We start from the raw sequence: 14,366 nt of genomic DNA on the forward strand, positions 1-14,366 counted from the left end.
TGAATTTATTTTATTTAATTTTTAGAACCACCTAGAATTTTAGCTCTATCAAATTTCAATATTATAGATGTGACTTATACTTCTGTTTTTACAAGCATACATAAATAATTGTCTCAATATATAAAAAAATACAACCAGATGAGTTCCTAAACTGTCAGTTATTCTGATCAGGTACCAAATTATGCTGACTTTTAGACCAGAAAGTATTTTGGGACTAGAATTTAGAAATAATCCAGCAACACTCTATTAAATTTGACTTCAACCTATACGTAAAGCTTAATGCTGAAAAGTGCCATTTTTTTTTTGCTTTGGGATTATTAGAAATTGTTCAGTAATTTAGGAAGTTGTTTCATGTTCCAAGCACTCAAAGAAACCTGCTTAGGCTAACTACAGATTCAGTTTAAAACATGCCATTATTTTGGATAAGTAATATACAATTTCTGTGCTCTGTACACCAAAATCAATAACTTTGTAATGAGGTATTAAGTCTCCCTAGATATTAAGATGACAGAGTTCAAAAATAATACATTCTTTGGTTTTATTTTCTTTCTATCAATTTACTCTAACCTGGGATAGCTTTTGAAAATTAACAAAATTGAAATATATTTGCAAAATAGTCTGTCACCCAATCATTTATTTTAGTTTCGATTACAAAGAGCTCATGTGTTACACATTAGCTTCTTAACATTTAAAATAAGTTATTTTCATTTTCTTTCTTGTTTACTAGTTTCAGATTGGAATATGTTTGCATTTGTAAAACTGTGTGTAAATCAGTATGTTTCATAGAAAAGAGCAGAAAAGGCAATGGAAAAATGGCTTCTTACAAATTACTCATATTTGAAAGGAAGGAATGGATAAATATGCAAAACCTACATTTCCAGTACTGCATATAAATTGATATAAATGTTCAACTATATAAAACAAATAAACAGAAACTTTTGTGTAATGCCCTCATGAGTCACAATAACACGTTTAATTAACAGATCTGCCAAATACCATAATTTCTTCTCTGGGGACCCTCATGTGTGTTCTCATATAAAAATAAGTGTTTTAATAATAATTTAAATAATTTATTATCAGATTCAATTTTGATGAAAATAACTAGCTAACCTTTAGTTTTACAATTTTTACTAGACTCAGGAATAGATATGTTACAGAATGTCAAAATTAAAGTGTCAAAAGAGGACCTCCAGTCAAAACTGTTACAGAACAGCAAAACCAAATAACCACATAGAGGTTTTCAGATGGAATGGGAAATACGTATTCCATGACTCTCGAATCCCTTTATGCAACTTGAAAATATAAAGAGGTACAGGCCTTTGTGGAGACCGTTAGTAAAGAGATATGTTGGATTGGCCAAAAAGTTCATTCGGATTTTTATGTAAGCTATGGAAAAACCCAAATGAACTTTTTGGCCAACCCAATATTTAGAGAGAGTCCTTTCCATGCTCTCAGTTCATACTCTTACACCTTGGAAGAAAAGGGAGGTATGCCAAGTGGCCATGAGAATATGCCTCTCGGATTTCCAACCAGAAAAGTGTATTGGTCAAGGGTCCCAGCTGCTATGCTGTGGTTTATATGAAGGCCACACTTCGCATGGACCGTTCTTAGCCAATGACTCAAGGATTCAGGGATATTGATGAAAACCTACTCTTAGGAGTCACAGGACTCCTCTCACAGACAACAGTGGCTTGAGGACTCCAACATGGCCTTGCCAAACCTTCATCTGACTACACAGCAGTCTATGACCATTCAACACAACCTTCCCTCCCACTCTCCTTTACTCAGGGTCAGACTGGCATTAGGTCTGAAGGCTCTGCCAGACTTTCTGCATCCCTACCCATTTTCTCTACACAGGCTTTCAGCTAGAAAAATACTATTCTTGCCATCTTCTCAGAAGATTTGGACAAAAACAGGAGGCCACCTTCTAATTACAGACCTAGTCAGGTGTTCAAAGGGACCACTTGGAGGTCTAAGCAATACGTCCCCTGTAATTGACAGAGCTAGAATACTGGGTTGGGTTCCCACCTATAAAAATTAGAGTCGACTGTGTTCTCTTTTCTAGTAAGATAATATGACAGGAAGGCAAGGCTTTGCTGGCAGAACCAGGAGAGTGCTGCCTCATTGAAGTCTTCTTGCAAAGCTAAAATTAGCCAGTGGAAAGGATGAGAGCATGGTTTTCTTGGACCAGATGTGTACCACCAGATATGCAGAGAGCTGGCATGGGGTCATCATGGGTCCTGCAAAATAGACCTACCAAGAGAAATTAAAATCCTATCAAAAAGAGGATAAAGCTGTAGAATTGATCCCCAGGTGCCAAAGAAAGTGACAAGGAACTGCTGCAGAGGAGTAGTTCAGCCTGTGTCAAAACAATTGGATCTGTGAGGGGCATAACAGGAGCCGTAGCAGGAGAGTCTATGAACAGTCTTAAAACATTTGCTGCCCGCTTGGTCACATCCCTTTACCTGTTGCTCTATTCCCTCTTCTCTCCAGAAATCTGGGGAAAAGATACTAGCAAGGAATGGGAGAGGAAATGAGCTGACAAAAAAGTAGAGAACATAGGTGAATTGTTGTCTCTTTTTCTCACTGGAGGCCCCAGGCCTGAAACAGTACAGGGGAGGGAAGATTTAGATCTTACACAAAATCAAGCTTGAAATTCTGATTGTTATTATGGGGCTGCAAATGGTATTTGGTGAATTGAGTAAGTACATTCAAACTCAAGTACTAGAAAACTATTAGCTAAGCAAAAGCAGAAAATCCATAAGAAGACTATAAAGCTTTTGCAAAGAGACGGGAAAAGTTTTTCTCCTAATTAAATATTTAGTGTCATGAGTCAGATTTGTTTAACTTACTGGTCACATCTATTAATCTTCTTGGAGGGTTAATAAAAAATATAATAAACTAGTAGTTATTAGCATAACATAGTTATTAGTCAACTGTTAGCATAAAAATCCATCTCTTGAATTCCATACAAGTGATTATCTGAGTTAATTTACTAATATCCTTCACACAGCATGGAAAACTATAAATTCTCCATTGATGTTATTGTCTTGAAAATGTTTATTTATATACAGGTATATGTAAATATACTTGTAAGTATATTCAATTTACTATTTTAAACTGCTACCAAGTAGGTATGATCAAAAACATTAAAAGTTTATTTTATAATCATCCCTGTATTTCATAATCAGAAGGAACTAGAAGAATAAAAATAAGCCACAGTGAGATCATTGGAGAAAAGGGGATATCTCTGTGTTGTTTAGCATAAAATGAAATAATAAAACTGAAAGATTTTATCTTGGCTCTTTAGCAAAAGACATGAGTTACAGATACTTTGAGCACGTGTCTCTTTCTGAACAATTATATATCTATAAACTAAAATACAGCACTGAATACAAACTGGATCTTAATGAGCAGCAAGAATCCAAGAGATGAAAAACAAAAGGCCAAGGGAACCACTAATGATGTTACAAATGCTACTATGAGCTTTTCACATTTGGATTAACAACATCTCGATTCATGAGCAAACTAAGCAAGTTTCATTTTTTTTCCATCATCAAATTAAAGCCTTTTGCTACTTTTGTATGACCTCAATCCATTAATTTTGTTTTGACTCTTCATTTCCAGTCTCCACCAAGTCAAGATGAGGAGGCTAAAATTGAGTCAGACTTGAACTTCTTGCCTGGAAAGTTAACACACTCTTCTAATAGAAAATGTATTTTTAAATGTCTTATGGCTTTTTAGTCAAACCAAACACCAAAACTATGGAAAAACTGTGGTCTCTCCCTTAAATACTTTGGATTTTACAAGAGTGTTGACTCTTCATGCATATAATTACTTCGCTTTGTTGGGTTTGTAGTTTTGCTTTCTATTTCCATTATACTTGAACAGTAAGTCAATGAGGATTCAGTAATATTTGAGCATGTCTATTTCTGGGAATAGCTAAACTTAAGGAAGATGCACATGTTAAAGAAAAATGCTTCATTTTTAAAAATTCACAGATAAATCTAGATTTTTTTAGTTGCCCCATCTATATGAATAAAATGGTATGTTGAAATATGGTTAACAGGTTATTTAAACCGGGCTAATACCTACTTTGGACTAATTTGAATGACCTGATTCCAGTTAGTGTCGACTGGATAATAGGCCAGTAAAAGATTCCCCTCACCTGATTTCCACATTCCCATTGACGATAACGTCACTAACACTGACTTATTTGTAGGTGGAAAAAGCTTGAGGTAAAGAGGGTCATAGGAAATGGAAACCATTCACTTGATTTTTCTCCCCAATCCTCTTGATCTGCAACATTAGAATGCAACATTTTAGTTTAAGATAGTGACCTAAACAATCCTCTCCCTCCCCAAAGCAGTGACAAGAACAAAATCTGTAACTCCAGATTTCTATGACCAGATAAGGTAAGAAGAACATTTGGGGAAGGCATAAAATACATTTTAAAATTTGTTGAGATTGTTCATAAAACATATCTATAATGTTCTCTAACTGAAAAATTACTTTAAGAAATATGCAGCCCACAGAGAAAGGAGCACAAAAAATTATTGTAAGGATATATTTAAACATAAAAAATTTTCTAATTGCTAGTATAAATGATGTAAGGAAGCAAAATTTAAGTATTAGTATTATTGAAGTAAAGATTAACTGAAAGTAATGATAATACAACTAAAATACACTGGGTCAAAATCCCAGAACATGCATACATACATACATACATTTATTATTTATTTATTTGAAACATAGTTGATGTATAATATTGTATTAGTTACTATATAATGATTTGACATTTATATACATTATGACATGGTCACTCCAATAAATCTAATAAACATCTGTTTTCCCAAGACTTACTGTTTACTTCCCTTCTTATTCTTTCCCCCATAATGCATTTCTTTTTCTTCACTTGTGATTACACTTGGTTGTACATAGAATTATTTACCCTTCTCTTCTTAACTCCATAAACGTGACAATTTTAAATTCTGACATCAGAGTATTACCAAGTCTTAAGTCAACTTGATTTTTTTCTGCAGATTACTTGCTACTTGCTTCTAATAATAACAATGATTGTGTGTGGACTTGCAAAGATATTCTATGAACATACAAGCATAACTGTGCAAATACTCTGTTTTTAATTATACATAGGGGAGCACACTATAAACACGTCTCTGAGCTTTCTTCCAAAAGACAAAAATTCTAGTCAGCGATATCTGAGGCCTCTTGTTTGTTTACAACTTCACTAACACAGTGTTTTCAAACTGCTTGATATTTGCCAATTAACAGTTGAAAACTGGAATTTTATTATAGTTTTCATTTGTATTTTATTTCTCTGATTATACACGGGGTGAGTACCTTGTCATATGTTTAAATGACTTACCTGCTATTTTCTGTGAAATTTTTGTCATATTCTTTGCGCATTTTCTGATAGGTTGCTACCTTATTTCTTATTAATTTTCACTAACTTTTTACATATTAAGGAAAGGGAACATTTTTCACGGTAAAATTTCCAAGTAATTTTCCCAAAGATTTAACTGCCTACTCAGTTGTCCCAATATCACTTATTGAAAAATTAATCTTTCTCCCAATGATTACATTGGCACTTCACTCATTTATCAAATCCTAATTCATATGGACCCTAATAGTCTGCTCAATGGAACAGTTTCTATATTCATGTACCACACTGTTTACTTTTTAAATGACTAATTTTTTTTTTGTTTTCTTTTTTTTTGCGGTACGCGGGCCTCTCACTGTTGTGGCCTCTCCCGTTGCGGAGCACAGGCTCCAGATGCGCAGGCTCAGTGGCCATGGCTCACGGGCCCAGCCGCTTCGCGGCATGTGGGATCTTCCCTGACCAGAGCACGAACCCGTGTCCCCTGCATCAGCAGGCGGATTCTCAACCACTGCGCCACCAGGGAAGCCCTTAAATGACTAATCTTATAGAATGTTTTAATATCAGTTTGGATTAGTCATTTTTATCTTTTTTTTCCCAGAACATTTCTAAATTTTTTCATTATTTATTTTTCTTTATAAACTTCAGAATAAGTTGGTCAAGTTTCAAAAAATATTTTGTTTTCAGAAAAATCGGATTGCATTATATGTACAGATTAATTTAGGGAGAATTTTAAACTTTTCCTGCTTGGTCTTCTTTTCCAAAAACAAAGTATGCTTTTCCATATATTTGTTTCCTTTTGTGTCACTCAAAAGAATTTAAAAATTTTATTCACATATATATATTTTTCATTCCATGTAAAATACATTTTTAATTGAAGTATAGTTGATTGACAACATTGTGTTAGTTTCAAGTGTAGAGCAAAATGAATCAGTTTTTTTTTTCAGATTATATTCCATTGTAGGTTATTACAAGATAGTGAATATAACTCTCTGTGCCATCCAGTAAATCACTGTTGCTTATCTCTGTTACATATAGTAATTTATATCTTCTAATCCCATACTCCTAATTTGTCTCTCCCTCCTTCCCTCTCCCCTTTGGCAATCATAAATATTCTTCTATGTCTATGGGTCTGTTTCTGTGTTTTTGTTTTGTTTTGTTTTTTCTTTATTGTAGTTGATTTACAATGTGTTAATTTCTGGTGTACAGCAAAGTCGTATAAATATATATGAGTTCCCATCTGCTAATCCCAAACTCTCAGTCCATCCCTCCCCCATCCCCCTTCCCCCTTGACAACCACAAGTTTGTTCTTTATGTTTGTGATAGGTTCATTTGTGTAATATTTAAGATTCCACACATAAGAGATATCATATGGTATTTGTCTTTCTCTTTCTGACTTATTTCACTTAGTATGATAGTCTCTAGGTCCACCCATGTTGCTGCAAATGGCTTTATTTCATTATTTTTTATGAATGAGTAGTATTCCATAGTAAATATATACCACATCTTTATCCATTCATCTGTTGATGAACATTTAGGTTGTTTCAATGTCTTGGCTATTGTGAATAGAGCTACTATGAACACAGGGGTGTGTGTATCTTTTAAATTACAGTTTTGTAGGGATATATGCCCAGGAGTGGGATTGCTAGATCATATGGCAACTGTATTTTTAGTTTCTTGAGGAACTTTCATACTGTTTTCCACAGTGGCTGCATCAATTTACATTCCCACCAACAATGTAGGAAGGTTCCCTTTTCTCCACACCCTCTCCAAAATTTTTCATTTGTAGATTTTTTTAATGATGGCCATTCTGACTGATGTGAGATGATACCTCATTGTGGTTTTGATTTGCATTTCTCTAATAATTAGCAATGTTAAGCATCTTTTCATGTGTCTGTTGGCCATCTGTATGTCTTCTTTGGAGAAATGTCTATTAAGGTCTTCTGCCCATTTTTCGATTGGGTTGTTTGTTTTGTTGTTGTTGAGTTGTGTGAGCTATTTGTATATTTTGGAAATTAAGCCTTTGTTGGCTGCATCTATTGCAAGTATTTTCTCCCAGTCTGTAGGTTGTCTTTTTGTTTTGTTTATGGTTTCCTTTGCTGTACAAAAGCTCATAAGTTTGATTGGTCCCATTTGTTTATTTTCATTTTTATTTCTATTGCCTTGGGAGACTGACCTAAGAAACATTGGTATGATTTATTTCAGAGAATATTTTGCCTATGTTCTCTTCTCGGAGTTTTGTGGTGTGATGTCTTATATTTAAGTCTTTAAACCATTTTGAGTTTATTTTTGTGTACGGTCAACACCCCAATCTTAATATCAAGAAATCTAAGATTAAGTAACTTGATTAATTTGCTCTTTTGGCTCGAATTATTATTTGGAACAAAATTATTCTGAAGGTCATGCTTTTAATTCTAAATCTCTTTCAAACTGTAATTATAAAACCTGGTTGTATATTAGTATCACTTTAAGATATTAAAAAACAAAACAAAACTGAGATACATAGGTTACATTACATACCTGTGGAGTCAGAACCTCTAGGGGTAGAGCAAGCTATCTGTCCTTAAAAAAATAACAACAACAAAGCACACTCAGGTTCATATACAAACAAACAATACACATGTATTGCTGACCTGCTACCAATATTGGGACTCTTGCTTTAAAATCTATGTACCTCGTTTACTATTATTATAGGAAAATGTACATTTTTCATTAATATCAATAATATTTGACCTGTTTAAATTATTGTGTTATTCTTGGAAGATCACAAAACTGCAATATTAAAAGCCCTGGATAACTGTAGGAACTTCAGCAGGTGTAATACCTTGTTCCTCCCAATTCTTATATATTATGTATAAAGTTAACAATTTATAAAGATTCAGCATTTTAATTTAGATTTTCACCAGTCTCAAACTGTCTTAACACTTCAGAGATCACATCCAAGATAATCCCTTTGCTCCTTTTGCTCTTTCCTCAGCACATGAATACTTTGGCACCTTTCCAGATGTGTTTGCCCACTGACTTCTGTGTAATTTGCTGCAACCAAACTGGGTAGAAGATTCTAGCATATGAGGTTAAGGACTAAAGCGTCATTTTCTTACATATTTGCCAAGCTTTGCCTAGCTCTTCTTCAGTGTCCAAATCTCTCCTCCTCAATTATGAGGGACGTTGACTCATCATTTTGGTCACAGGCTTGCCCTGAGGCTCTGGTAAAATTGTAATCTTAGAAAGCAGAGGTCTGCAGAAGTCAAGTACCAGCTTCTATCTGTCAGAATCAAGAAGCACCCCATGCTTATCCCACTCTGAACTTGAGCCTCTGTTCTAATATATGGGTCTCAGCCTTTCCCCCAACACTCAGGCTTATCTTCTATCAGAGCATTATAACTTCTTCCCACTTCTGACCATCCTATACATGTTTAATTCTCTAAACCACTGAATGCTAGAGAAAATATAATTTTTTCTTCTGGTTTATACATAGGCTGGTATAACTGCACATTTAAGAATCACAAAGCCAGAATATTGGGATTCATTGGACAAAGAACGGGAAATGCCTGCCCCTCTCTATGTGCTGATCTTTTTCACAAGATACAATACTTTGATTTTCCAGGTGACTTCTTTTTCAATGTATTTGCTGGTGATAGGTGTAATGCTAGTGAGACCTCTGGGACACTAGCTTATCTGCTTGGCTCCAACTTCAGCTGCTTGCTCAGGAACTACCTTGAATTTAATATGTTCTCAAAAAAATTAGAAAAAGCAAGAAGAGCCATTCAACACCCTAACCTTGACCATATCTCAGTGATTTCTCAGTATCTTTTGCTCTGATATCAGGAATCAGGAGAGACAACCTGATCCAACTGGTACATGGCACCAAGATAATTATTTTTCAAAAAAGTATACCTTTTTAAAGTTGCTATATCGAAGGTCAAGGCTTTCTCACAACCAATATGAAGCCACTTAAAAATTACTTGCAATGCATCAACATGTTTGACATTTTCTCTCCTTTTTTTCCAAAGCAATGCTGAACAGAACATAATAACTTTTGTACAGGCTAATTTTCATTTGGGGCTTATGGCATTAGTGTTTTAAATTATAATCATATTTATTAAATTTAAGCAAAAGTGTTTGTTTAAGTGGCTTCATATTGATTGTGCCCATGAAGATAATTAAATCACTTGATGGTTCTCCAAAGTGTTATCTATTGACAGATACAGCAAATTATGGAGGGTGAACAATAAACTCTTCAGCTAATCAGCACTATATATAATTATGTGCAAGTTTCATTCTACAAAATTGACATACTAATATTTTTATCTTCCCTAGTTAAAACCAGTCTCTAAAATTAAAAAGCCCATAGAACACTGCTCACTTTGGACCATAGCCATCTGCAGTCATTCTGTCTAGTGAAGGTGCTCATGTTGTGCTATTTCGCAAAATGAGTGGGAAATACTCAGCTCCCTACATCCCTTTTCATCTCAGAAAATCTTATAGGCATACCTAAAGAAGTACACCCAAATACCAAATTATTTGTCGGAAGAAAAGAAAAATTGAGAAGTTGAACAAAGACTAATTTTTAAAAGCTGTGCATTTTCTTTACATATAGGCCCTGATGAATTTAAGCCATCTTGCAAGGGATGTATTTCACTAGTGCTTCTTGTGATAACTCTGATCACTAGAGTCAACATTGAGAAACAAGTTTTGAATAACAGGGACTTCCCTAGTGGTTCAGTGGTTAAGAATCTGCCTGCCAGGCTTCCCTGGTGGCGCAGTGGTTGAGAGTCCGCCTGTCGATGCAGGGGACACGGGTTCATGCCCCGGTCCGGGAAGATCCCACATGCCGCGGAACGGCTAGGCCCGTGAGCCATGGCCGCTGAGCCTGCGCGTCCGGAGCCTGTGCTCCGCAATAGGAGAGGCCACAACAGTGAGAGGCCCATGTACCGAAAAAAAAAAAAAAAAAAAAATCTGCCTGCCAATGCAGGGGACACAGGTTCAAGCCCTGGTCCGGGAAGATCCCACATGCTGCAGAGCAACTAAGCCCGTGTGCCACAACTACTGAGCCTGTGCTCTAGAGCCCGTGAGCCACAACTACCGAGCCCACGTGCCACAACTACTGAACCCCTCACACCTAGAGCCCATGCTTCACAACAAGAGAAGCCACCACAATGAGAAGCCCATGCAGCGCAACGAAGAGTATCACCCACTCGCTGCAACTAGAGAAAGCCCGCGCATAGCAACAAAGACCCAACACAGCCATAAATAAATAAATAAATAAATAAATAAATAAATAAATAAATAAATAACTGTCATGCTTTAAAAAAAGTTTTGAATAACACATGAATAATAGTCTTATGTCTTGACGTTGTAGTTCACATGAGAATTTTTACTTGTGAAATCTATCATTTCCGTGGTTTCTAAATGTTGTGTATATGAACTTGGAAACAAATCCAGGTATTCTTTCTACCATATGCTTAACAGAAGGTGATTAAAGTCAGTGAAAAACATAATCAAAGGCTTTGTAAAATATAAAGCCGAAGAAAGTCTCTAAAAGCAAATAAGGAGACATAAGGTTGTTATAAAGTATTGCTGGTCACTGGGTCAGTTACAGAATCAATGAACTAATTTAATACTGGAAAAATCATGGACTTTAGCATTAGGCATACTTAAATTCTGGCTTTACAACTTATTTCCTGGGTGAGTTTAGAAATATTGATTAACTTTTGTGAAGCCTCACCTTTTCTCACCTGTGAAATGGATAGAAAAATTTCTACTTTGTATCTATTTATTCATTTATTTGTTCTACAAATATAAACTCAGCAGTTACTATGTGGTATGTGACTAAAAGCCAAATAGCAACTTGCTTGCTTAGATTTTTTTAACTTATCTTAATGTGTTAGAAATGCTTGTTTCTGTGTTCCGAGTTTTTTGAAGGCTGAGTTGTATTTAATAAGAATGAAGCTCACCTGCTATTTATATGGAATTTATCTTTAATTCCTGGGAATGAGACATTGCTCATAGGGACAGTCACTATTTCATGCTCTATTCCTTTGCTCTGTATCAATTTAAAAGGAGTCAATTGAACAGACGTGTAAAAGAGATTCACTCTATTGAGGCAGCTTCCTAGCCATCAGGCCCTTAAGCAGCTGTGTGTCCAATTGTGCATTCATGCCAACTTTTTTGATGTGTAGCAGAAGCTAAATCCAATGTTTAGGTGCCATGCCCTTCATCTTCCTATGCCACAATGCCTCTTTGTGGTTCAAAAGTGCAAGGGAACATTTCCTGCCTATTATCATTGCTGGTTCATATCTCATTTGCTCTGCACCATCACCCAGAGATTTATTTTGCCCCTAACTGTTTTCTTGGGTTTGTCCCACCCTCTGAGTAGCTGCATTAGGTTATTTCCTCCCCTTGTGTAATGATTTGCATTTTTACAACTTAAATCTCAGTTTTATCATTTCCTTACCACACTTCTAATGCCTCCAGGTTCTTTATTAAAATTATTTCCCTATCCTCCCCTGTGTATGCAACATCATCCAAGTTAGTACCATATACAAATAAAACTGTGTTGCTTATTATCTGTCCCTGAGCATTCACAAAAATGTTGAATATAAATGAACTTAAAAGTTCCAACTTTGAAATATTCTCATCCATTTCTAAGAACCTCAACATTTGTATATGCTTTTTTTTTATCTGTTGAAGATCATAAAGCCAATGTAAACATATTTAACAGGCCATATTTAGACTAATTAGAATATGTTACATCAAATTATATTATACATCAGGTTAAATGCCTTAACACATAATAGATTTTCTTTTTTGTTTTATTCCCCTCTCTCTTTCACTCAATACATCCTTTTGTTTAACTTACTGAACCTAACTGATCTAATTTTAACAGATTAAATTTTATTTTTTTTCCATCAGTAAGTGTAGGTTTAAAGAAAAACATCCTGAAAGGTTGATTTGTGCTTCTGGATCATGATACTGACTTTTAATAACTTTTACATGATGATTCTCTGCAGAAATTTTAACCAAACTATGTTCAAGAGCAATTATTTGTGATTCACAATTCAGTTGTGGCTAGTGAAAAAATTTGTCTTTGATAAATTACAGTTAACTATCAATATACCAGAAATAAAAATACATTGGTTGAAATATTTTAAAAAAATAACCTTTACCGTCAATTAGTTTTACCTCAGGGTCCTGCAGGAAATGATGTAGAGGTAGGGAAAGCACGTTCTGATGTCTAATCTGCATGGAATTACCTCTCTCCTGAGTACAACCTCAGTCAGTCTCTGTAAATGGAAAATCCACAAAAGGGAATACATATCATGAATGCTGGAAGTAGTTTAAAATCATCTAGTCGAATCCCTTCATTTCACAGATGAAGGAAAAGAAGCCCAGAGAGATTAATGGAGAGGACCAAGGTCACACAACTAAGGAAAATGTCTGTTTCACATTACTGTTACGGACACTACCTGAGTCCTTCAGAATTACTTTGCTTCCTTTAGGCCTTAGGCACATGCTTCTAGTATTTTCATGCACATAAAGAAAGGCATTGCTTTATGGTAAATGGCCCTAAAACTCACCAAATTAAAACCAACTGAATATCCTATTCTTGAAAAATCATTGCTACATTGATACAAAATTTTAGATCCATTTTACTTAAATTTAGTAGGTAACATCCTAATTTTATTGCTTGAGTCTGTAAATATGATTTTTTAAAGAAGCTACCTAAATGTGTTTTCAAAGCTTTGTTACTTGGCACGAGATCAACTAGAAGTCTAGAAATAAATATTGGTATTGTCTGCTCCATACATTTCTACATCAGTATCCCAATAAATGTCTCTTTCAGAAAGTAGAGAGAAACTATGATTTGAGGGAAAATGTTCCTCATTCCCTGAATCCTGCATGAACTCTGTTATCAAGGAAGTTATGTAGATAGGACAACAGATTCTGTTTCTTAAGAAGAAAATATGTTCAACTAGAAATGGATACATGGTATGAAGGAGAGAGAATCCAACACTCTCAGAAAGGTGGCCACCATCCTGGCTACTCTAAAGGATAGAGAGGAACAGAAAAAACATTTTTTCCAAAATAATGCTCAGAGAAGAAAATTATATTTAGCTTTATGAAAATGTCAATTTATATCTCTTTATATGGAGGAAAATAAGATGGAAATCAACACAAGGGCCTGAAGAATTTAGTTTTCTTTATCCCCAGTATTTCCACTCCTTGCTGTTATATCAATATTGTTAGATAATTATTTTCAAGTCTCTATAGACACCCAAAGCCTTAGGGGTCATATTAGGTACAGATATTAAGCATGTACAAACAAATTTTTAAATATTTGGTATTAAGCAACATTGTAGCTCCTTGAAACTAAGATATCTATAAGCTATAGCTGACTAAATCTTCCTAATTAAAATTATTAAATAGCAAAACAGCCTCAATTCTTTTAATCTAGCATAACTAATATTTTTACCAGCTAATCAAGCACTGTTGCTTAAACAAGAGCAACATTGTTGAGCTGAAATATTCCCTCTTTGCATTTAGTGCAAGGTACTTTGTTTCAATTTGGATGTCAATCAAATGGTAATTTAAATATGTATTTTTAAAGATTAGCAAAATTCCTGATATGAAACTGTCTATAGAAATATTGCTAAGCCACATATTACAACTGCAATATATTAATTCCAACCTATCGTTTGCAAATGAACTTAAAAGATAATTATGCTTGTGAGATTAAAAAGGTTTTTTTTTTTTTCCTGAATTAGACAAGACAAAGATTCAATTCAATCAAATCAGTTGAGCGGGCTTCCCTGGTGGCGCAGTGGTTGAGAGTCCGCCTGCAGATTCAGGGGACACGGGTTCGTGCCCCGGTTTGGGAACATCCCACATGCCGCGAAGCGGCTGGGCCCGTGAGCCATGGCCGCTGAGCCTGCGTGTCCGGAGCCTGTGCTCCACAATGGGAGAG

This window comes from Globicephala melas, chromosome 3, assembly GCF_963455315.2.
Source record: "Globicephala melas chromosome 3, mGloMel1.2, whole genome shotgun sequence".
In the NCBI taxonomy this organism is placed as follows: domain Eukaryota; kingdom Metazoa; phylum Chordata; class Mammalia; order Artiodactyla; family Delphinidae; genus Globicephala; species Globicephala melas.